We start from the raw sequence: 24,960 nt of genomic DNA, 5'->3' as shown, positions 1-24,960 counted from the left end.
TGAAGCCCATGTGCCTAGAGCCCATGCTCCGCAACAAGAGAAGCCACTGCAATGAGAAGCCTGCTCACCGCAATGAAGAATAGCTCCCGCTTGCTGCAACTAGAGAAAGCCCACACGCAGCAACGAAGATAAAAATAAAACACAGCCAAAATACAGCCAAAAATAAAAATAAATAAAATAAATAATTTTTTTTAAAAAAGAAGCTTTCACTTCCTCCCAAGTCTGGGTTCAGCTCCCCTCAGATGCATTTCAACCACAATCTATCTGTCAACACTGCACTCAATGAATGTCTAGCTGACTGTCTTCTTTCCTAAACCATAAGGGACCGTCTATGTCTGATTAAATGTTGTAGCCCCATACCTACTATAGTGCCCAATAAATAGCTGTTGAAATATAAGTTGTTTCCTTTTTTTAAATAAAAATACAATAATAGAATCAACATTCCTGCACACACAAATTTGTGCACTAATCCAATTATTCCCATGGCATAAATTTCTAAAACTGGAGTTGCAGAGACAGAGGTATGCACATTTTGAATTATAATAAATATTGCCAAATTGCCCTCCAAAATCCTTGTAGAAATTTACATTCCCACCATCAATGGATAAAAGTGTCCATTTCTTTGTATCTTTTAAATACTGAGTATTGTCACCCTTTTTTAAAACTTCAGAGTGATATCATTATCATTCGTCGCTTTTACAATTAGAAAAAAAATTAAGACATTACAGGTTTTGCTATTCTTAAAACTAGATAGCTATTAATTAGGATGCAGTTAAAAAATACTAACCAAGCTATATTTAGGATAATTGCTCATGCTGAATAAAAGTTCATTAGCTGAATGGTTCTTTATGTTCAAGTAAAACAGTGCCCATCCTTTTGCTCGACTCTTTTCAAGGTACCTGAAGGAGAGATGATATAAATATACAGAAAATGTATATGATAAGTACTTACTTGATAGAGAAAACGTACAGGAAAACCAGCTAATGTGGAGATGAACTGACTGGAGTAGAACATACATAGAACATCCTTAATGTGCAAGTTAGGAGGCGGGGAAAAACTCTAAGGTATGGATTCAAAAAACAAGATGAAATTGGGAACTTACTGTGGAGGTGTATTAGCTGCTCTGACAAATGAAGCTGAAAGATGCTGTCTTGCTATTCTAGAATTGCATTCCCAAAAGCTTATTGTCACTGTCCACAAGAATGCTTACCAGTATCCCAAACTCAGTGTGTCCAAAAGAAAACTCATATTCTTCCTCTCTTCCCCACAGAACACTTAGTTAATTTTGGATCCAGGCCATGATGTTATATCTAGATTTGTAATGTGCAATACGTAAATATGGCTCATACAAACAGAGATGAGCTGTAAGCATTCACTGGACTTCAAAAACTTAGTATAAAACAGGATGTAAAATATCTCATTATAATTTTTATATAGATTACTTGTTGAAATGATCGTATTTTGGAAATACTGAGTTGAAAATATATTATTAAAAAATAATTTCACCTGTTTTTCCCCTCCTCTTTTTTTAAAAATGTGGCCACTGGAAATTTAAAGTTACATGTGTGGCTCACATTATTATATTTCTATTGGACAGCAATGACCTGCACCATTGAGATCTAGACCACTGAAATCAAGGGCTAGATTATGAAGCTAACCATCCGTTGTTGTGCTCTAAGAACTCCAGAAAGGAGCAAAGAAGTGAGAGGAGGAAGGAGCTAGCTGTGAACTGGGTTTGGCTGGAATTTTGTGGAGTCAAGGAAGGGGATTTCCAGGCATGGGAGCAAGGACCATAAAGCAAAGATGAGAAAACTAGGTTCTAAATGCCAGATTTTCTAGAACTATGGCTCTCACTGTGTTATCTCTCTGCTGCTTCTGCCAGAGCCTTCAGTAGTACCTCAGAACACTAATCATGTCTGAGCTGGACTACGAGGTAGCAAGCTTGAGCCCAAGGGTTAAAATGGGAAAGTATGTCTCCTGTATCCAGGAACTGCCAATAAGAGAACCAAGAGGACAATGAACTGGAAGGGCAGAAATCAGCTGGCCAACTCCCCCCGCCTCCCCTGCCCCACCACCCAGGAGATTCTTTTTCCAGTGTCAGCCTGGGAGTTCTGAGTCTGGGTGGAGAGTTTTGTTTGTATGTTTTTATTTTGGTTGTGCATTTCAAAGATGGCATCACTCCCTCACAGAGCCTCCTTTAACCTATAACAAAACCCCAGGCTGTCCCAATCCCAAAGTTTGCCTGAACCTCATAAGAATTTGCCACATGCTACGGAATCTGTGCCTTGGATGCCAAAGTTGTCATCAGCGTCCAGCTTTGTATCCATCTCCTTTCCAATAAGCAGAAGGCAGCCTGGCCCCAGTTAATTCAACTTCACTCATGTTCTTACCCCATGGAAATCCCTGCATGCCTTGCACTCAGGCATGCCCAACTACTGAACACCTGAAGCTCAGGACCTTTTTCAACCTTATGTTACTAAAACAAAAAGCAGCGGTTGCCTGGAGCCAGAAAGGGGCTGAAGAAACTTTGGGGAGTGATGCATATTTTCACTATTTTGATTGTGATGATAGTTTATCGGTATACACATATATTATCAAAATATGCACCTTCATTATATCAATTATACCTCCATAAAGCTGTTAAAAACAGTATTAACATGTTTCCTTCTCATAATCAGTTTCACCAATCAAGAAATTAATGAATAAATACTTATCTATCACCTACTCTGGCTATCTCCATCCCTGGTAGAAATAATGTTTTCTTGGCCAAACGGCATCTAATAGAAGCCATTCTAGTATTTCCTTTACGCAAATAAAGTAGTATTTTAGCAGCATAGCTTCCTTAATGTATTTCATTGTATTAACCAGAGGAAAAACTCATCTGAAATATGTTCGAAACTAGTGGGTTGTCTTTCCACAGAATTATCTCTAGGGAATTAAAAATAAAACTCTGAAAACTTCACAATCCAGTACAGGCATACCTCATTTTATTGTGCATCGCAGACACTGCATTTTTTTTTTTGCTTTTATAAATTGAAGGCTTGTGGCAACCCTGCACTGAGCAAGTCTATCAGCAAAAAGATCACGACTTACTGAAGGCTCAGATGATGGTTAGCATTTTTTAGCAATAAAGCACTTTTAAATTAAGGTATGTACATTTTTAGATATAATGTTATTGCACACTTAATAGACAACAGTATAGTGTAAACATAATTCTTACATGCACTGGGAAACAAAAAAAAAATTCATGTGAATCACTTCATTGTGACATTCGATTTATTGCGGTGGTCTGGAACCGAACCTGAGGTATGCATGTGGAGCACAGTAGCTGTCTTAGGTTGGGTTTCACAGAAGCCTGAGATGGGGATTCTTGTGCTAGTGATCTGAGGCTCTCAGGTGAAAACTATAAGGAAATGGGGAGTGCAAGACAAGGAAAGGGAAGAAGCAAAGCAAAGATGTGGGTGCCGCTGCAGTCCACCCCAGCCTGATCCCACAAGCAACTGTGGAGCAGGAATGACACTGCCAACCTATTCCCCCTGGAGCAGGAAGGAGCCCTCCTAGCAATCATCCTTTAGCTACAGACCACACCTGAAAGCCTTGGGGTGTAACCACCTGGGCATGTCCTGGAAAGGCAGCTTCCATCAGCGAGGGCAGTTGTTGAGAGAAGGTACAACTGTGAGCTGTTGGCAGCCTATACTCATAGCAGCTGGAGAATGAGGGCACCTACCCACCTGAAAAACCCAGTGTTTCCGTTTCCTCGTCTGTAAAATGGGACTAACGACATCAGCTACTTCATACGCTTAGAATCACACATAGCACATGCTCAATACATGTTATTGCTGCTGTTGTGTCTTCAGAGATGTCCACACTGGGCGTCTCACTGCCCAAGTGTAATCCAAACGCCCTACACAGCTGCACACCCGGGAGAGATTTTTGCCCCAACATTACTTAATTAAGGGCAATCTAAAGATTTCACATTTAGGTGACTCCCTAGATAAACATATCCATTTTATCTGACATTTTCCCCAAGTTCAGAATCAAGCAAGGATAACCTTTTCTGTTTCTCTTTAAAGAGTGGGAATGGTGGTATCTCAATATCAGCTGCTTTTTTTAAAAAAATAATTTATGTCTATATTCATTTATTTTTGGCTGCATTTGGGTCTTCATTGCTGGGCGCATGCGGGCTTTCTCTAGTTGTGGTGAGCGGGGGCTACTCTTCGTTGCGGTGCGCAGTTTTCTCGTTGCAGTGGCTTCTCTTGTTGCGGAGCACGGGCTCTAGGCACATGGGCTTCAGTAGTTGTGGCACATGGGCTCAGTGTTTGTGGCTCGCGGTCTCTAGAGAGCAGGCTCAGTAGTTGTGGTGCACGGGCTTGGTTGCTCCGCGGCACATGGGATCTTCCCAGACCTCGGCTCCAACCTGTGTCCCCTGCATTGGCAGGCGGATTCTTAACCACTGTGCCACCAGGGAAGCCCCACATCAGCTGCTTTTTACTTCTGTGGGAGATCCTCATTAAATGGTCTTCATTTAGAGTGTAATAGGAAAAACAAAACCCCTCTCTCACCTATGCTGCGTGACCCCAATCATGAAACCAGTCTTCCTCAAGCAACAGAGTTCCCACAGGTACACCCCATACTTGGAGCAACACTTAAAGTCCCAGGGGCTAATTCTCTGGTTCTTGCATTCTCCAGAAGCAAATACACATAAAATTTAGACTCTTCCTCTGGTTCTCTCTCCTAGTTTTGGAAACCAAATTGACATCTCTTACAGCTGACTAAAGAAAGTGGGATGGGTCAGTGGCGACTAGACTCGCTTCCCAGGAGAGGGAAGGAATGCCAGCGAATTCGAGGAGGCGGGTCTCGCTGAGGTGGCTGGCTCGCCTCACCTCGGCGGCTTTTGGGAATAAGCACACCAAGGGAAGCCCTCGCGGCAGAGGCGGACCTGGCCGCTGCGGGAAGGCCCCTGGGCGGCTGTTACCTTTTCTTGCACTGGGTCAATCCGCAGACGTGCGCCAGGATCCGGGCCGGCCGCAGGAGCCTTCCCCTAGCCCCCGCCGGCCGCGGTCGGGAGGAGTCGGCGGGGCTCGGAAGCCCGGCCACGGCCACGGGAAAGCCTTCAGCCTCCCCTTCCCCTGGACGCCGTGGGCTCCGCTCCCTACAGGGAGGCGGTGAGGGGCGAGGGGCGGGGTCCGGGGAGGACACGCAAACCTTCCGCTGCGGCAGGAATGGAAATGGGTGCGTGGAGGTGGAGAAAAGTGAACTTTTATTTTTATACTGAAACTAATGAGGCTAAGCTGTGGAAGTAAGTGTAACATATGCATGCGTTCTTAGAATAATACATGACTTTAAAATAAATTCAGCGAAGGGGAGGGAGACCCTCGGGGTAGCGATCTGCAGGGAGGCGCCCTCGAGGGCAAGGTTGAGAAATGCTGTCACCTACCCGGATACTTCTTTCTGCAAACGAGTTCTTGCCTCTCGTTGCACGCCCTGAGCCCGGATCCAGGAGACGCCCTGTCCCGCGCTGGGCGTGGAGCTTCCCCGCGGCGAGCTCCTCTGCGAAGTGGACCTCAAATCCACCTCCTGATCCTGCGGTCAAACTCGTTTACTGAAACATCGTGAGACCTGCTGCATCTGGGCCTTCTTGGCAAAAACTGTAAGGACGGGCTTTAAACAACCACAAGCAGAACTTGAGGGAACTTGGGCAGTGAAAGCCAAGAGACTGGCTGTAGTGTAGATGACGGCTGAAAGGGCCCTAGGAGGTCTTTTACTAGGCCGATTTATGTGATTGCCCGTTTGGGTGGGGCAACTTAACAGCAGAATAGCCCCGTTTGCTTTAAGTTTCCTGGGAAACGAAGTTAGATACACTTTGGTTGTTTTCAAGTACTTAGAATTTCGTCAAACACCTACAATTTCGTCAGACACCTGCCACGTAACAGGTTCCTTCCATTACAAAGGCCTCAAAATGGAATTATGCCAGTAATATATGGAATCTCTCTACAGCAATGTTCAGTTGGGAGAAAATACAAATGAAGAAGAAGATTGCCTTTTTATGTTTTCTTGGAGAGAAAAAATAACAAGTTTACATTGTCTTTTCAGAGACCTTCAAGAGTGGAGGGTCCTAGGAGAGAAACAGTGCATTGGAATTAACCTACAGTTCTCCTGCTGTGTCTTTCTTCTGTGTTTCTCCTTTGCTACTCACACAAAACACTTCACCTCTGGACACCAAGTATATGGAGGTTTTTCCCACATCAAGCAATTCCCTACCTCACCAGCTGAGTACCCTACAATTTAACTCAAATCTAACACTATCTACCTGGAGACAATGTCAGATCCCAGAGGTTAAGGGCTCAGTCCTACAAGACTGCTCCCACCCTACTTCAGATACCAATCCCAAGTAGCAGGTCCCCAGGTTACCCACAACTTCGGTCTGATTTCCCACCACCACTTCCCCTTTGATTCGATTATTTGCTAGAATAGCTTACAGAACTCAGGGAAAAACTTACTGATGTTTACCAGTTTGTTAAAGGATAAGTAAGGGATACAGATGAACAGCCAGATGAAAACATACATAGTCTGAGAGGGTGCCGCCGCAGAAACCCCCATCCCCGTGGAGCTGGGGTACATCACCCCTCCAAAGGTGAATGTATTCATTGGGCTGGAAGCTCTCCAAAGAGTACCACTGGGATTATGGACGCTTCCTCACGTAGGCACGATCAATTATTAACTCCATGTCCATCCCCTCTGCCCTCTCTGGAGAAATGGGGAGCAGGCCTGAAAATTTCAAGCTTCTAAGTATGGCGTGGTCTTTCTGGTGACCAGCCCCCATCTAGGAGCCCACTCAGAGTCGATGCAATAGAAAAAAAGATGCTTCTAGTGCCCTTGCCACTTGAGAATTTACAAAGGTTTGGGGAGCACTGTGTCAGGAACCAGGGACATAGACCAATATATATATTTTCTATTATCTCACACACAGACTCTAGACTGTATCATATTTGATGCATCTGATACACTAAATATTACATTGCATTTACTGAAGAATTTCTACTATGCTTTATCATTTCCAATAGTGAAGAATTAAATATTTAATTTGTAGTTTTATGTTGCCTTAGATCAGTTGCTGAACATGTTAGAAAATGTTTTATCTGTCAGAAGTCTATTTCAATAAACTTTTTCACCTACTTCATTTTGTCCCTGATAGAAGTATAATTTTTTATTCTCTTTTGCCGTAACAGTAGTATGAACTGTTTAGAATGTACGATGTTAAGTGTACATGAAATACATAGCTCTTAAAAGTGCTTTATGTTTTTATTAACTTTCAAGAAGAGATTTCATTGTTAGAACGTGGGGGTTGACGGTCTGTAGAGAGCTTCCGGGAAGATGGCGGAAGGGAAGACGCGGAGATCATCTTCCTCCCCACAGATACACCAGAAATACATCTACACGTGGAACAACTCCTACAGAACACCTACTGAACGCTGGCAGAAGACCTCAGACCTCCCAAAAGGCAAGAAACTCCCCACGTACCTTGGTAAGGCAAAAGTAAAAAGAGTAAACAGAGACGAAAGTATAGGGACGGGACCTGCACCAGTGGGAGGGAGCCGTTTCCACACACTAGGAAGCCCCTTCGCGGGTGGAGACTGCGGGTGGCGGAGGGGGAAAGCTTCGGAACCGCGGAGGAGAGCGCAGCAACAGGGGTGCGGAGGCAAAAGCGGGGAGATTCCCACACAGAGGATCAGGGCCGACCAGCACTCACCAGTCCGAGAGGCCTGTCTGCTCACCCGCCAGGGCGGGCGGGGCTGCGAGCTGAGGCTCGGGCTTCGGTCGGAGCGCCGGGAGAGGACTGGGGTTGGCGGCGTGAACACAGCCTTAAGGGGGCTAGTGCGCCACGGCTGGCCGGGAGGGAGTCCGGGAAAAGGTCTGGAGCTGCCGAAGAGGCAAGAGACTTTTTCTTCCCTCTTTGTTTCCTGATGCGCGAGGAGAGGGGATTAAGAGCGCCGCTTAAAGCGAGCCGCCGCTAAAAGTGCAGACCCCAGAGACCGACATGAGACGCTAAGGCTGCTGCTGCTGCCACCAAAAAGCCTGTGTGCGAGCACAGGTCACTATCCACACCCCCCTTCCGGGGAGCCTGTGCAGCCCGCCACTGCCAGGGTCCCGGGATCCAGTGACAACTCCCCCGGAGGGAATGCATGGCGTGCCTCAGGCTGGGGCAACGTCACGCCGGCCTCTGCCGCCGCAGGCCCGCCCCGCACTCCGTGCCCCTCCCTCCACCCCCCCACCCCACCCCCCACCCCCGCCCCCCGCCTGAGTGAGCCAGAGCCCACGAGTCAGTGGCTCCTTTAACCCCTTCCTGTCTGAGCGAAGAACAGACGCCCTCCGGAGACCTACACACAGAGGTGGGGCCAAATCCAAAGCTGAGCCCCTGGGAGCTGTGAGAACAAAGAAGAGAAAGGGAAATCTCTCCCAGCAGCCTCAGAAGCAGCAGATTAAAGCTCCACAATCAACTTGATGTACCCTGCATCTGTGGAATACATGAATAGACAACGAATCATCCCAAATTGAGGAGGTGGACTTTGAGAGCAAGATTTATGATTGCTTCCCCTTTTCCTCTTTTTGTGAGTGTGTATGTGTATGCTTCTGTGTGAGATTTTGTCTGTATAGCTTTGCTTCCACCATTTGTCCTAGGGTTCTATCCATCCGAGGTTGTTTTTTTTAATTTTTTTTATTTTCCTCTCAATAATTATTTTTTTATTTTAATAACTTTATTATATTTTATCTTATTTTATTTTACTTTATCTTCTTTCTTCCTTTTTTCCTTCCTTCCCTCCTTCCTCCCTCCCTCCCTCCCTACTTTCTTTCTTTCTACTTCTACTAATTCTTTCTTTCTACTTTTTCTCCCTTTTATTCTGAGCCATGTGGATGAAAGGCTCTTGGTGCTGCAGCCAGGAGTCAGTGCTGTGCCTCTGAGGTGGGAGAGCCAACTTCAGGACACTGGTCCACAAGAGACCTCCCAGCTCCACATAATATCAAATGGTGAAAATCTCCCAGAGATCTCCATCTCAACACCAGCACCCAGCTTCACTCAACGACCAGCAAGCTACAGTGCTGGACATCCTATGTCAAACAACTAGCAAGACAGGAACACAAGCACACCCATTAGCAGAGAGGCTGCCTAAAATCATAATAAGTCCACACACACCCCAAAACACACCACCACATGTGGACCTTCCCACCAGAAAGACGAGATCCAGCCTCATCCACCAGAAAACAGGCACTAGTCCCCTCCACCAGGAAGCCTACACAACCCACTGAACCAACCTTAGCCACTGGGGACAGACACCAAAAACAACGGGAATTACGAACCTGCAGCCTGTAAAAAGGAGACCCCAAACAGTAAGATAAGCAAAATGAGAAGACAGAAAAACACACAGCAGATGAAGGAGCAAGATAAAAACCCACCAGACCTAACAAATGAAGAGGAAATAGGCAGTCTACCTGAAAAAGAATTCAGAATAATGAAAGTAAAGATGATCCAAAATCTTAGAAATAGGATAGACAAAATGCAAGAAACATTTAACAAGGATCTAGAAGAACTAAAGATGAAACAAACAACGACGAACAACACAATAAATGAAATTAAAAATACCCTAGATGGGATCAATAGCAGAATAACTGAGGCAGAAGAACGGATAAGTGACCTGGAAGATAAAATAGCGGAAATAACTACTGCAGAGCAGAATAAAGAAAAAAGAATGAAAAGAACTGAGGACAGTCTCAGAGATTTCTGGGACAACATTAAACGCACCAACATTTGAATTATAGGGGTTCCAGAAGAAGAAGAGAAAAAGAAAGGGACTGAGAAAATATTTGAAGAGATTATAGTTGAAACTTCCCTAATATGGGAAAGGAAATAGTTAATCAAGCCCAGGAAGCACAGAGAGTCCCATACAGGATAAATCCAAGGAGAAATACGCCAAGACGCATATTAATCAAACTGTCAAAAATTAAATACAAATAAAACATATTAAAAGCAGCAAGGGAAAAACAACAAATAACACACAAGGGAATCCCCATAAGGTTAACTGCTGATATTTCAGCAGAAACTCTGCAAGCCAGAAGGGACTGGCAGGACATATTTAAAGTAATGAAGGAGAAAAACCTGCAACCAAGATTACTCTACCCAGCAAAGATCTCATTCGGATTTGATGGAGAAATTAAAACCTTTACAGACAAGCAAAAGCTGAGAGAGTTCAGCACCACCAAACCAGCTTTACAACAACTGCTAAAGGAACTTCTCTAGGCAGGAAACACAAGAGAAGGAAAAGACCTACAATAACGAACCCAAAACAATTAAGAAAATGGGAATAGGAACATACATATTGATAATTACCTTAAATGTAAATGGACTAATTGCTCCCACCAAAAGACACAGATTGGCTGAATGGATACAAAAACAAGACCCATATATTTGCTGTCTACAAGAGACCCATTTCAGACCTAGAGACACATACAGACTAAAAGTAAGGGGATGGAAAAAGATATTTCATGCAAATGGAAACCAAAAGAAAGCTGGAGTAGCAATTCTCATATCAGACAAAACAGACTTTAAAATAAAGACTATTAGAAGAGACAAAGAAGGACACTACATGATGGATCAAGGGATCAATCCAAGAAGAAGATATAACAATTGTAAATATTTATGCACCCAACATAGGAGCACCTCAATACATAAGGCAAATACTAACAGCCATAAAAGGGGAAATTGACAGTAACACATTCATAGTAGGGGACTTTAACACCCCACTTTCACCAATGGACAGATCATCCAAGAAGAAAATAAATACGGAAACACAAGCTTTAAGTGATACATTAAATAAGATGGACTTAATTGATATTTATAGGACATTCCATCCAAAAACAACAAAATACACATCTTTCTCAAGTGCTCATGGAACATTCTCCAGGACAGATCATATCTTGGGTCACAAATCAAGCCTTGGTAAATTTAAGAAAATTGAAATTTTATCAAGTATCTTTTCCAACCACAATGCTATGAGACTAGATATCAATTACAGGAAATGATCTGTAAAAACTACAAACACATGGAGGCTAAACAATACACTACTTAATAACGAAGTGATCACTGAAGAAATCAAAGAGGTAATAAAAAAATACCTAGAAACAAATGACAGTGGAGACACAACGACCCAGAATCTATGGGATGCAGCAAAAGCAGTTCTAAGAGGGAAGTTTATAGCAATACAATCCTACCTTAAGAAACAGGAAACATCTCAAATAAACAACCTAACCTTGCACATAAAGCAATTAGAGAAAGAAGAATAAAAAAAACCCCAAAGAAAGCAGAAGGAAAGAAATCATAAAAATCAGATCAGAAATAAATGAAAAAGAAATGAAGGAAATGATAGCAAAGATCAATAAAACTAAAAGCTGGTTCTTTTAGAAGATAAACAAAATTGATAAACCATTAGCCAGACTCATCAAGAACAAAAGGGAGAAGACTCAAATCAATCGAATTAGAAATGAAAAAGGAGAAGTAACAACTGACACTGCAGAAATACAAAAGATCATGAGAGATTACTACAAGCAACTCTATGCCAATAAAATGGACAACCTGGAAGAAATGGACAAATTCTTAGAAAGGCACAACCTTCTGAGACTGAACCAGGGAGAGATAGAATATGAACACACAAATCACAAGCACTGAAATTGAAACTGTGATTAAAACTCTTCCAACAAACAAAAGCCCAGGACCAGATGGCTTCACAGGCGAATCCTATCAAACATTTAGAGAAGAGCTAACACCTATCCTTCTCAAACTCTTCCAAAATATAGCAGAGGGAGGAACACTTCCAAACTCATTCTATGAGGCCACCATCACCCTGATACCAAAACCAGACAAGGATGTCACAAAGAAAGAAAACTACAGGCCAATATCACTGATGAACATAGATGCAAAAATCCTCAACAAAATACTAGCAAACAGAATCCAACAGCACATTAAACGGATCATACACCATGATCAAGTGGGGTTTATTCCAGGAATGCAAGGATTCTTCAATATACACAAATCAATCAACGTGATACACCACATTAACAAATTGAAGGAGAAAAACCATATGATCATCTCAATAGATGCAGAGAAAGCTTTTGACAAAATTCAACACCAACTTATGATAAAAACCCTGCAGAAAGTAGGCATAGAGGGAACTTTCCTCAACATAATAAAGGCCATATATGACAAACCCACAGCCAGCATCATCCTCAATGGTGAAAAACTGAAAGCATTTCCACTAAGATCAGGAACAAGACAAGGTTGCCCACTCTCACCACTCTTATTCAACATAGTTTTGGAAGTTTTAGCCACAGCAATCAGAGAAGAAAAGGAAATAAAAGGAATACAAATCGGAAAAGAAGAAGTTAAGCTGTCACTGTTTGCAGATGACATGATACTATACATAGAGAATCCTAAGGATGCTACCAGAAAACTACTAGAGCTAATCAATGAATTTGGTAAAGTAGCAGGATACAAAATTAATGCATAGAAATCTCTTGCATTCCTATACACTAATGATGAAAAATCTGAAAGTGAAATCAAGAAAACACTCCCATTTACCACTGCAACAAAAAGAATATAATACCTAGGAGTAAACCTACCCAAAGAGACAAAAGACCTGTCTGCAGAAAAATATAAGACACTGATGAAAGAAATTAAAGATGATACAAATAGATGGAGAGATATACCATGTTCTTGGATTGGAATAATCAACATTGTGAAAATGACTCTACTACCCAAAGCAATCTACAGATTCAATGCAATCCCTATCAAACTACCACTGGCATTTTTCACAGAACTAGAACAAAAAATTTCACAATTTGTATGGAAACACAAAAGACCCCGAATAGCCAAAGCAATCTTGAGAAAGAAAAATGGAGCTGGAAGAATCAGGCTCCCTGACTTCAGACTATACTACAAAGCTACAGTAATCAAGACAGTATGGTATTGGCACAAAAACAGAAATATAGATCAATGGAACAGGATAGAAAGCCCAGAGGTAAACCCACACACATATGGTTACCTTATCTATGATAAAGGAGGCAAGAATATACAGTGGAGAAGACAGTCTCTTCAGTAAATGGTGCTGGGAAAACTGGACAACTGCATGTAAAAAATGAAATTAGAACACTCCCTAACACCATACACAAAAATAAACTCAAAATGGATTAAAGACCTAAATGTAAGGCCAGACAGTGTCAAAGTCTTAGAGGAAAACATAGGCAGAATACTCTATGACATAAATCACAGCAAGATCCTTTTTGATCCACCTCCTAGAGAAATGGAAATAAAAACAAAAATAAATGGGACCTAATGAAACTGAAAATCTTTTGCTCAACAGAGGAAACCTTAAACAAGACAAAAAGACAACCATCAGAATGGGAGAAAATATTTGCAAATGAATCAACTGACATAGGATTAATCTGCAAAATTTACAAGCAGCTCATGCAGCTCAATATCAAAAAAACAAACAACCCAATCCAAAAATGGGCAGAAGACCTAAATAGACATTTCTCCAGAGAAGATATACAGATAGCCAACAAACACATGAAAGAATGGTCAACATCATTAATCATTAGAGAAATGCAAATCAAAACTACAATGAGATATCATCTCACAGCAGTCAGAATGGCCATCATCAAAAAAATCTACAAACAATACATGCTGGAGAGAGTGTGGAGAAAAGGGAACCCTCTTGCACTGTTGGTGGGAATGTAAATTGATACAGCCAGTATGGAGAACAGTATGGAGGTTCCTTAAAAAACTAAAAAGAGAACTACCATACAACCCAGCAATCCCACTACTGGGCATATACCCTGAGAAAACCATAATTCAAAAACAATCATGTACCACAATGTCCATTGCAGCTCTATTTACAATAGCCAGGACATGGAAGCAACCTAAGTGTCCATTGACCGATGAATGGATAAAGAAGATGTGGCATATATATACAGTGGAATATTACTCAGCTGTAAAAAGAAACAAAATTGAGTTATTTGTAGTGAGGTGGATAGACCCTGTCATACCGAGTGAAGTAAGTCAGAAAGAGAAAAATACTGTATGCTAACACATATATATGGAAACTAAAAAAAAGAAAAAAAATTGGTCATGAAGAACCTAGGGGCAAGACGGGAATAAAGATGCAGACCTACTAGCGAGTGGACTTGAGGACACGGGGAGGGGGAAGGGTAAGCTGGGACGAAGTGAGAGAGGCATGGACTTAGATATACTACCAAATGTAAAATAGCTAGTGGGAAGCAGCCGCATAGCACAGGGAGATCAGCTAGGTGCTCTGTGACCACCTAGAGGGTTGGGGTAGGGAGGGTGGGAGGGAGGCTCAAGAGGGAGGAGGTATGGGGATATATGTATATGTATAGCTGATTCACTTTGTTATAAAGCAGAAACTAACACACCATTGTAAAGCGATTACACTCCAGTAGAGATATTTTAAAAAATGGGTTTCTGTCTTGTGATGCTCTTGATTATAATTCCTCATTTTCTTATAATGAAATTTGAAAAGACTGTACATGTAGATTACTCCTGTAAAATTGTTTCTCTGAAACATGTATCTTAGAACAGAAAAACGTCAGCTTTGATTCTCTTTCATTTCTTAAATAAGGCAGCAGAGGCTCAGAGAGAAGAAACTAATTTAAGATCCTGCCATAGCTAAGGGAAGACAGGGAACTGGGACGAGGTCTCCTGCCCTCCTGAGGCAGGGCTTCCCCACCCCCACACACGCGCTGGTTCCATGCGTTGATAGAGACCTCTGGTTCCGATGTTCTGTAAACGCATAGTCCAGACATATCATTCTGGGACTTTTCATCTCCAATTAATTTCATTTGTATTTACAGATATTTCCAACCTCTGATTTATTCCTTACCCATTACTATCTATATCAGATGCAATTTATGTGCATCCTCACATGGGCTCTTTGCCACTTGCAACTTGAGAGCTCTGCCTACTGCCACCATTGCCGCTCCACCGAACACTGCTGAAGTCTCCTTCTTCTACGGGGGGAAGACTGGAGGCTGGCATGGCCCACCGTAGCAGAAGCCATGGCAGCTCTTACAGACCCACAGGGGCTCTGGGCTGCGAAGCCTGGGATATGAATTTCCCATCAGATGTCCAAAGGGGTCAAGTAACACAACAAAAATGGGGCAAATTTTGACTGATGAGAGTCATAAGGAGGGAACCAACAGGTAAATTCATTTCGTTTCTTTCCCGCAATGAACTGCTTCAACATGCAGTGGTTCCATATGGCCTATCTGGAGACATCGTGTGTGAGCAAATGTCCAGCTGTGTTTTCTTTTGAAGCTGTGGCCAGTGCAGGAGTGGTCCACCCTTCTCTGCCTCACACTCCCTTTTTCCTCACTCTTGCTGTCCTGGGATTGCACCCCCCAATAAAACATTCACATGAAGGCTTTGTCTTGGGCTCTGTTTTTCAGTCAACTCAAACCATAAAAGTTTCCATTTTGGAGAAATAAAATTCTTACAGATTAAAAATATCCTTTCACAAACTCAGCTGGCAATTATCTTAGAAAAAAAATTTTTTTTTCCCTGAAATCTCCTGAGTCCTGATAATGGGGAGATGGGACATACAGGAGGAAGCACAGAAGAGATAGAAGGTAACATAATGTTCATCACAGGCCCCCACTTTTGTCTCCTGTTTAAAAAGCAGTTTAACATCACTGCTCTCTGCAGATATTTGATGTTTGGTAATGAACATAGAATCTAAAAGAGAAAGTCTTCAAGTAAGGTGGGGAGATGGGTGTGTTTATTCTTCTAGGATATCTAGAATACTTAGGTAGTCACTTCTAGTATAGACTCTTTGAATTGCCATTAAGTTCAATGATTAGGGCAGAAACTCTCTTCCCGTTGAAAGGTATATGCTAGCTACCCTCTCGGATCCTGAAGGAGGGAGGAGGTTTAATTTATGGGAAGAGAAGCCTAGGAAAGCAGGTGGCAGCCCTCGGAACTTAGAAACACCAGCCCAGCTCTATTAATCATGGTTTTTGTTTTCTATATTTTATGATACTTTGACATTGTGGGGGCCTTGCAGACCCTGGAGGGCTGCCCCTCCCAGGATTGGCTAGTTTCTAGAGATGGAAACAACTTGTCATGAGCATGCCTTTATATGCAAATCAACCAATCCAGAGCCCATACTCCAACCACCTCTTTTATCAAACTCTCACACACCAAGCCAATATTCCCCCTGCCCTAAATCACTCCAGAGCCAGGTACTAGATAGCTAGGAACCACTACTATAGCCCAGAACCTGAAGAAATTATTCAAACTACCCAATCCTAAACTGTTTAACGTGCCCTGCTTTGCCTTTCCTGAAGAGATCACGGTAAAGCTTGTGCCCATGCTTTCTCCTCTTCCTTCTGCCTCCTGACCCACCCTGGTGCTTCCCTATGCAGCCCTGGGTGGAATGTTGTACCTCCTGTTTCCAGACATCTATGAGTATAAATTTCCTCCTGCATGAAAACCATTTCTGTCTGCATGTCTTACCACACCTAATTTTTTTTATATAAATTTATTTATTTATTTTTGGCTGCGTTGGGTCTTCGTTGCTGCGCACGGGTTTTCTCTAGTTGCGGTGAGCAGGGGCTACCCTTCATTGCGATGCGCAGGCTTCTCATTGTGGTGGCTTCTCTTGTTGCAGAGCATGGGCTGTAGGTGCACGGGCTCAGTAGTTGTGGGTCATGGGCTCTAGAGCACAGGCTCAGTAGTTGCGGCACATGGGCTTAGTTGTTCTGTGGCATGTGGGATCTTCCTGGACCAGGGCTTGAACCCATGTCCCCTGCATTGGCAGGCGGATTCTTAACCACTGTGCCACGAGGGAAGCCCTCCATACCTGATTAAAAACAATCCCAAGTACATTTCTCAACACACCAGCCTAACAGCACCCCTCCTCAGAGACCTGACTTTCAGCTCCAGGAGGCTTCTCCTCTTAGTTTCTAAGTCTTAATAATTTCAACTTCTTTCCTTTGTTTCCCTAGTCCTAAGGTGGTGGTAGCTTCCTGCTACCTCCATGACACTGAGTGCTTCTTTTACCTTTTTAATAAAGACTCTTTATATCGTCTTCATATTAATTTTTCTCTGTCAAAATAACCATTGTGTTTTCTGCCTCTTGACTAGACCCTGATGAATACACAATTTTATGGTTAATGCTGGCACTTGGGTTTGCATCAGAGCTTAATAATTTATCAATAGCTCATGAGATATTGCCAAGGTAGAAGGGGTGGTGTGTGGAATACACTCAGCCAGTAAAAATTCTGGGAAATCAAAGAGATTCAGATCAATTTACAATGTGTCATTCTCGAGAAAATAATGCTAAATTCCTCATACCTGCCAATTCCTCATCTTATGCAGAAATGCTATTTTACATCTTCACATTTTATTAGATCAATACTGGAGACATATCCAAGTATTTGTTGTCAATAAAGGTCATGATACATTTCTAATCTTATGAAAATCAAGCAGATTTCAAAAACTTATGTCATTGTCAATTTGGGCCATTATAACAAAGTACCATAAGCTGGATGGCTTATCAACAAACATTTATCTCTCATAGTTCTGTAGGCTGGGAGTCTGAGATCAGTGCCAGCATGGTCGGATTCTGGTGAGAACCCTCTTCTGGGTTGCAGACAGCTGGTTTCTCCTTGTATCCTCATATGAAGGAAAGAGAGTAAACTAGCTGTTAGCCTCTTCTTATAATCCCATTATGAGGGCTCTACCCTCCTGACCTAATTACTTCTCAAAGGCCCCACCTGGTAATACCATCACATTGGGAGTTAGGATTTAACATACGAATTTTGGGGAGACATAAACATTCAGTCCACAACAACATATATAATAGAGAACAAGATCTTGCCCTGTGAGAGGACATCCTTATCTTCTAGTATGCAAGAATGACTCAGGTATGCCAGCTATTACTGTGATGGTGGGTAGTGAGAAGTACTCTGGTAGATGGCAAAGTACCTGGGTTCTAATCCAGCTATACTACTTAATACTAACTTGGTGACCTTGGGAAAAGCATTAACTTCTCTGAGCCTCAGTTTCCTTATCTGTCAAATGAGATTATTAATACTACTTATTCCATGTACCTTACAGGCTTACTCAATTCACTAAGTGTTTATAGATCATCTATAGGTAGGTATTCCAAGATATACAAAGAGAAGTAAAACATGGTCCCTGACTTCAAGGAATTTATACTCCAGTATTTTTCTATGCATTCAACAGTAATGGAGCACCTCCTTCCAGGCACTGTGCCAGGAGTTAAGAATACAGAGATGTCTAAAAATATGGCTCTCTCATTCAAGGGGCTCACAATCTGATAGAGTTAAAACAAGGCCACAGATAACTAGAACAAGTGGTAGAATGTGCAATTAAATTTGAAAGAAATCAGCGTGGCAGTTAATGAAACACAAGGCATACACGTAGTTGAGAGAGTCAGAAGAGGCTTTGTGGGTCTAGTGCTATTTGAACTGACAGTGAACAGGTGAAAGAGGGAAAGATGCAGGGAATGACCAGAAGAGCGAGCCTACTTAGCTGCCAATAAAAGCCTGGAGTGGAGTGGAATCAGTAGAAATCAGACAGAAGAAATGAATATAAGTGATACAAGATGAACAACGCTTGGAAATTCAGTGGTGATAATTATAATAGTAACTGAGTTACTGGTAAGGATACAACGGTGAACAGGTGGGCACGGCCTCTGTTTTCAATGAGCTTTAGATTAGTTGGGAGTAGGAAAAAATTTTTTAATTTCCCTAATATGGTCTCTGTTTTTAAATATAGTATAGAAATAGGATATTGGAGGTTCAATAAGATCAAAAGTTCAGGAGACAATTGTCACTGAAGAGATGGTTTGTTAAATTCACAGATCCCAAGAGGAGGGGGCATGCCATGCCACACCACAGGGGACCACAAGGGGAGCACCGGGGTCTGTCAGGAGGCAGAGGGGGAGGGGGAAATCATGGGCAAATGTCTTTATTGTGGTTTCCACCAGAAGGAAAGGGAAGGAAAAAGCAAGGTAGGGTAAGCAGGCTTAGGATTGGCTAGCTTGATTAAGTTCAGCAGGCTCTGGGGCTAGGGGCTGTCCCTGTATGTCTGCTACATGGCTCTGCGGTGATTATGACAAGTGGCCCAGAGTATGAGAACCTGATAAAGAAGGTGATGTGGGTGTGACCCTTCCAGGGTCAGCAAGCCCGCAGATGTTAAACCAACAGAGTACAGAAAATAAAACACACGGTTAATATTGATACAATCTCCTTAAAAGTATGCGAGGGAGTTTATTTAGTTTTGTGTCCCTGACACCCACCACGATCCTTTGTACATAATATTGGAGAGACTCAGTAAAGGTATGTTGAGTGACAGGTTAATACATCCTCTCTTTGACTCTTAAACTTTGCTAGAGTTGGACAACTCTCATATACGATTGTGTGTCATTTCAGTGGTGGTCACTCTCTCAGGGAGGCCCTCAGACTAAGGTAGGCATCCCTGAGGTGGACACTGCAACACATGGCCCCAATCCCCCTTCAGTGAAGGAGGGCTGACAGCAGAGAGCCTTCTGAGTCTGCCTTTGGGAGATTGTGAACAAAAATTAGATAAGTGATCCTTTTAAAAATTAAAGATACTATTAAAACAAAAAATGAAAAATGAATAAGACTGGTTACTTCTTTTATGGCAAAACTACTTTGTATCATAATTAGTGTTCTTTCAATTTCAAGAGACAGAAATCTAACTCAAACTTGCTTAAGAAAAAAAATGGAGGGGGAAAGGCGAGGAGAGGGATAATTGGGAGATTGGGATTGACATATACACACTAGTATATATAAAATAGATAATTAATAAGGACCTACTGTATAGCACAGGGAACTCTATTCAATACTCTGTAACGACCTATATGGAAAAAAGATCTAAAAAAGAGCGGATATATGTATATGTATAACTGATTCACTTTGCTGTACAGCAGAAACTAACACAACATTGTAAATCAACTATACTCCAATAAAATGGTTTTTTAAATAGAATTTTAAAAAAAATTTACAGGCATGGCTGGGTATAAGAGGTCAAATGATGTCATCAGAATTCTCTCCATCTTCATTTGTCTCTCACATCTATTTATCTCTATTCATGACCTCATCTTCTTTTTTTTTTTTAAACTCCAAATAGCTTCTCTGTGTTTGGGGACAATGGCCTCAAGCAGCTCCAGCTTACTTTATACTTACAGCTCTCGATTCTGTAAGGAGAGAAGCCATCTCTTTTCCCCCAGATTCCCTATGTAAAATTTCAGAGAGGAAACTGATGGACGTTTACATCAGTCAGTATCCAGTCTGGAGATAAAAACCACATTGGATATTGGATCAGGGAACAGATACAAAACAGCAGTTATTTACTTTAGATTAAGGATGACTGAACAATAAAAGACTAAGGACCAAAGGAGACCCCTCTCCACCCAGGATGAGATTCAGGCCTCTTTGAAGAGGGCAGAACTAACACAAGGGCCAGAAGCTTGCTGCTGGCCAAGAAACTTGCCACAGGGCACCAGCCAGGGCCAAGCTATAGAAGCAGCTTGCCCTTGAGAGAGGGTGTGGACAGGCTGCAGCTGATCCGTACAAGAGTCAACTGTTGCCAGAGGGGATAGGTGGCTGCTGTTGATAAGAGCATGGCCTGAGGGCACAGCTAGAATTCTCCTGTGCACTTGCTAGGCTCCCATCCTAAATAGTAGTGATGATGGAGGACCAGAAGCAGGAAGGGAAGTATCTTCCTCCTGCTATTGCCATGCAGGGTCATTCTATTGTCTTCTATTGATGAAGTTTAGTATTCCATTAGCAGGTAAAGGGCCCAGCTTTAAGATCAAAAAGCAAGGCAAAGAAGGGTGGATTTGGAGAGACAATAGGTTAGGCACCATCCTACTTGGATCACCACACAGTCCTGAACCAACCAGGTTCAGGTCATAGATTCCCCTGTGACCAGCAGGCCAGGGTCATGTGCTCATACCTGTGCTGTGACCAACCAAGTGGTAGGAGGAGCAGCCCCACCACTATGCATGGAGTGGCTTCTCCATAGAACAGATGGATTCTTCAACCAGAAGAAAGGAGAGTGCTAGGCAAATAAAAACAATAGCTGTCCTTTGTATGTTGTATATTGACCTTAAAACATCTGGTTTTATTTGGATTTGTTCATATAGGAAAGGAAAACTTAAAGCCTTTCTTTAAGAATGATAACTGCATTTTAATTCATTCAAGAGATGTTTATTAAGCACCTACTATAAGAGGAGCTCATCCTCACTAGTCCTGGACCGCTGATATCTTTGTGGACACAGGCTGAATTAAAAGGTCTAAAAATGAAAAGGCAGTTGGATAAAAGGCTAAGACAAGAAAATGGTACCTTTATTTACAGATTAAATGTCCTAAGAGATGTATCTACACCTTTGTAGCAAAGTTTTAAAATACTACTCATGGTCAAATGAGAACAAGGCAGGAAGACCGCATGGTTGAGAGCACAGATTGTAGAGCAGGATGCAGGAACTCAAATCCAGTCTCACTACAATGTGACATGGGGCAGGGAAGTGGTAACTTTTATGAAAGTTTTCTCACATACAAAATTTGAATAACAATAATACCTACCTCCTAGGATTGGTGGGAAGATTAAAAAGCTAACATCTGTAAAGCTCTTAGAATAGCTCTTGTCACATAGTAAGTAAGTACTATATGACCATTAGCACTTATTATGAATTTGCCATTATTAGCTGGATATCAAGTAATGCGACTTTCTCTCCATTAACTAATTTGAAATGCTTTTATCTTCAAAATAAGAAATTTTTTTTTTGTTTAGAAGTATCTAACTGCTATGTATATTTTAGCACCCACAAAAGAGGCCATTCTTTTTTTTTTTTTTTTGTGGTACGCGGGCTTCTCACTGCTGTGGCCTCTCCTGTTGCGGAGCACAGGCTCTGGATGCGCAGGCTCAGCGGCCATGGCTCACGGGCCCAGCCGCTCCGCGGCATGTGGGATCTTCCCAGACCGGGGCACAAACCCACGTCCCCTGCATCGGCAGGCGGACTCTCAACCACTGCACCACCAGGGAAGCCCCAAAAGAGGCCATTCTATAAAAATAATTTTATTCTTTTCACTACTTTCTGTCTCTTTATGAACTTAAATCATGTATCCCATGGAACCAAGTAAAAGCAAACAAAAACTGGTTCTTCGTGTTATTCTACAGCATATGGAAGAAAATACAAACCTTTCTTTTATCGTCTCTCTTTAAATGTTTATAAAATTGTATGAAAAGAAAAACTCTTCCCTGAAAATGGATTTGTGTATATATCTTGTCAAAAGAACATTTTTTCACAGAGTACTTTTAGAACTTCTTTTTTTGTTTTTAAAAGGAAACTGCCTCTGAGTATTCCGAGCAAGAAATGTACTCCTTCTCTGGCTGAGTCAGAGAAACCCTTTCCTAATGAGGACTCTGGCACTGACTGTGAACCACTGAAGCCTTCCAACAGTGACACATCCTGCAACATTAGTGATAAGCTGAAGTCTCAGATACTGAGTCTCTCAGTAAGGCCTCGTCGGTGAATGTTAAGATGTCGGGGAAGAATGGGCATGAAAAGAAGGAACTGCATTCCTTCTCCTCTCAGGGATAGGGCTGTGCTCTCTAATAACTCTTACAACAGTCAGAGTTATGGGACTATATGGAGTATCCATACCTGGAAGAAAACAAATAGAAACAAGAGAAAACACCTTACAAAGTACATCTATTTGGAATCTATCCTAAATCATCAAAGTGTGTACACACTCACTCACACACACACACACACACACACACACACACACACACACACACACTCATGCTTAGTCTGTTCGGGCGGCCGTAACAATACTATAGACTGAGTGGCTTAAACAACAGAATTTATTTCTCATTGTTCTGGAGGCTGGGAAGTTTAAGTTCAAGGTGCCAACAGATTCAGTTTCTGGTGAGGGCCTGCTTTCTGCTTCTTTTCCCTGTGTCCTCCTCATGGAAGGGGCAAGGGAGCTCTCTGGGGTCTCTTTTATAAGGACACTAATCCCATTCATGAGGGCTCCACTCTCATGACCTAATCACCTCCCAAAGGCCTCACCTCCTAATACCATCACACTAGGGGTTAGGGTTTCAACATATGAATTTGAGGGGGCATAAATATTCAGCCCATTGCACACACTCACACACACACACACACACATACACACAATGTCCCTAAACTAGAATTACCAAGGAATACCTTGATTAAAGAACAAATATTTGCTGGATTAAGTAAAATATGATATGGTACAGTATTAGAATTTTTTGTGTATAAAGAAGGTTAAATGTTTTGATACCAACACGATCCTGATTCCTGCAATAAAAGTTTAACAAATACAACATAGAACTGGTGTTTTTCAATCTGGTATAGAATCACACATAAAAAGGTATCAAGTTCACGATCTATGAATGAAGATTTACAAAACATTTTACTACTGAAGATATTCTTACCAAAGGTAGAAGCTATAAATGTGGGACACAGGTGCATCATCTTCCTCGTCAAGCTTTGAGGAGGGCTACCATGTTTCCACAGAATACTCTGTTTCCTAAGAGGAAAAATGGGGACAATCATATCTATCTCTTAGCTTTGTTGGAAGATTAAACAACATGTATTGCAAAGGCCAACACACAGAGTCTGGCAATGATTCCTGCTGACAAATAGTATTTTCCCTCCTCTCCTGGAGGCCACTCTAAGACTTACTCACATGAGGGTGGACACAACCAAAGCATTTTGCTGAAGCAAAAGGGATGTGGGATGTGAGTCTGAAAGAAGACAAAGAGTTGGGGCCCAGCCTGTATTTATAGTGTTTACCACTACTTCCTCAGGCACGCTGAGAAGAACAGAACTTTGGTCAACATACTCCCAATTAGTCCAAATGTGTAATTCCTGAAGACCAATGAGCTGCCTTAGCCTTGAGCTCTGTGGAGACCTACCCTCCTTTAATTTGTGAATGTGCAAAAGGGAGAATCATATTACCATTTGAACACTGTGATCCTGTTACTTATGGACAGGTAGGACACTTGCTCCCCGATTTCTTCAGCAAATAAATCATTCTGTGGTTGCAAAAGAATTAAAAATTTTTAAAGACTGTGTTGGAAAGTGATTAAAGCAAGATTCCAAAACTGAAAATTAAAAGAAAAAGAGTTCCTTGGTCTCTGAAAAAGAATAGTAAGAGTAAAATAGATCTGGACTGTTTATAGACTTAGAAATTATAGTCCACTCTTGTAGTTATGGGTCTTTTAGAATCCAGGCTTCCGTTCCTCAGTTAACACAACAGTTCATTAATCTATGAGTCTTATATGCAAGGAAATTCTTCTGAGTAATTGGCCTCCCTGTACACCAGCTGGGCTATATCTACATACACATGAGCTTCATTACTTTACCCAGGATTGTGGACTATCAGGGCCTCATTAGTGAATCAATGGATTTTTAAAAATTCTTTCCCGGTTGGAAATATATTTAGGGAATGTTGGAGTTTTAAAAATAAGTGTTTCCAGAAATATGCCATTTTGTTATGGTTTTCCCCTCATCTCATTGACAATTCTATAGCATTTCAGAAAATAAATTTAGGGACTAGAATAATCTTTGGCTATGAGAAAAGAACGTTTTCATATCTCTATTAAGTATCTTAATGAACACTTTTGGGAGGGTCTATTTGTTTTTTTTTCTATTATCTCTTCTGTTGATGTTTCCAAAGGGTTAGTACTGTACTCCTCTTAAATGACAAAGAAATTAGGGTCTCTAAAGATCTTCCTTATTTCCACTTTTAATGAATTGTTATTTGCATTTCTTTTAAGGTTGACTCTTTTGATTCTTTATAATG

The 24,960-nt window shown here is 41.8% G+C and overlaps 1 long non-coding RNA gene across 1 annotated transcript in view; it reads right to left on the bottom strand.

Annotated features, from left to right (window-relative positions):
- LOC132425447 (uncharacterized) overlaps positions 1-23,629 on the bottom strand; it is an 87,684-nt gene extending 64,055 nt beyond the window's left edge. The window contains exon 1 of the long non-coding RNA XR_009519439.1: positions 23,588-23,629. This is a non-coding gene — a long non-coding RNA (uncharacterized lncRNA). The remainder of the gene's footprint in view (positions 1-23,587) is intronic.
- Positions 23,630-24,960: the final 1,331 nt, after the last annotated feature.

Source organism: Delphinus delphis, chromosome 5 (assembly GCF_949987515.2).
Source record: "Delphinus delphis chromosome 5, mDelDel1.2, whole genome shotgun sequence".
NCBI lineage: Eukaryota > Metazoa > Chordata > Mammalia > Artiodactyla > Delphinidae > Delphinus > Delphinus delphis.
This window is presented reverse-complemented; position numbering and strand designations above follow the sequence as displayed.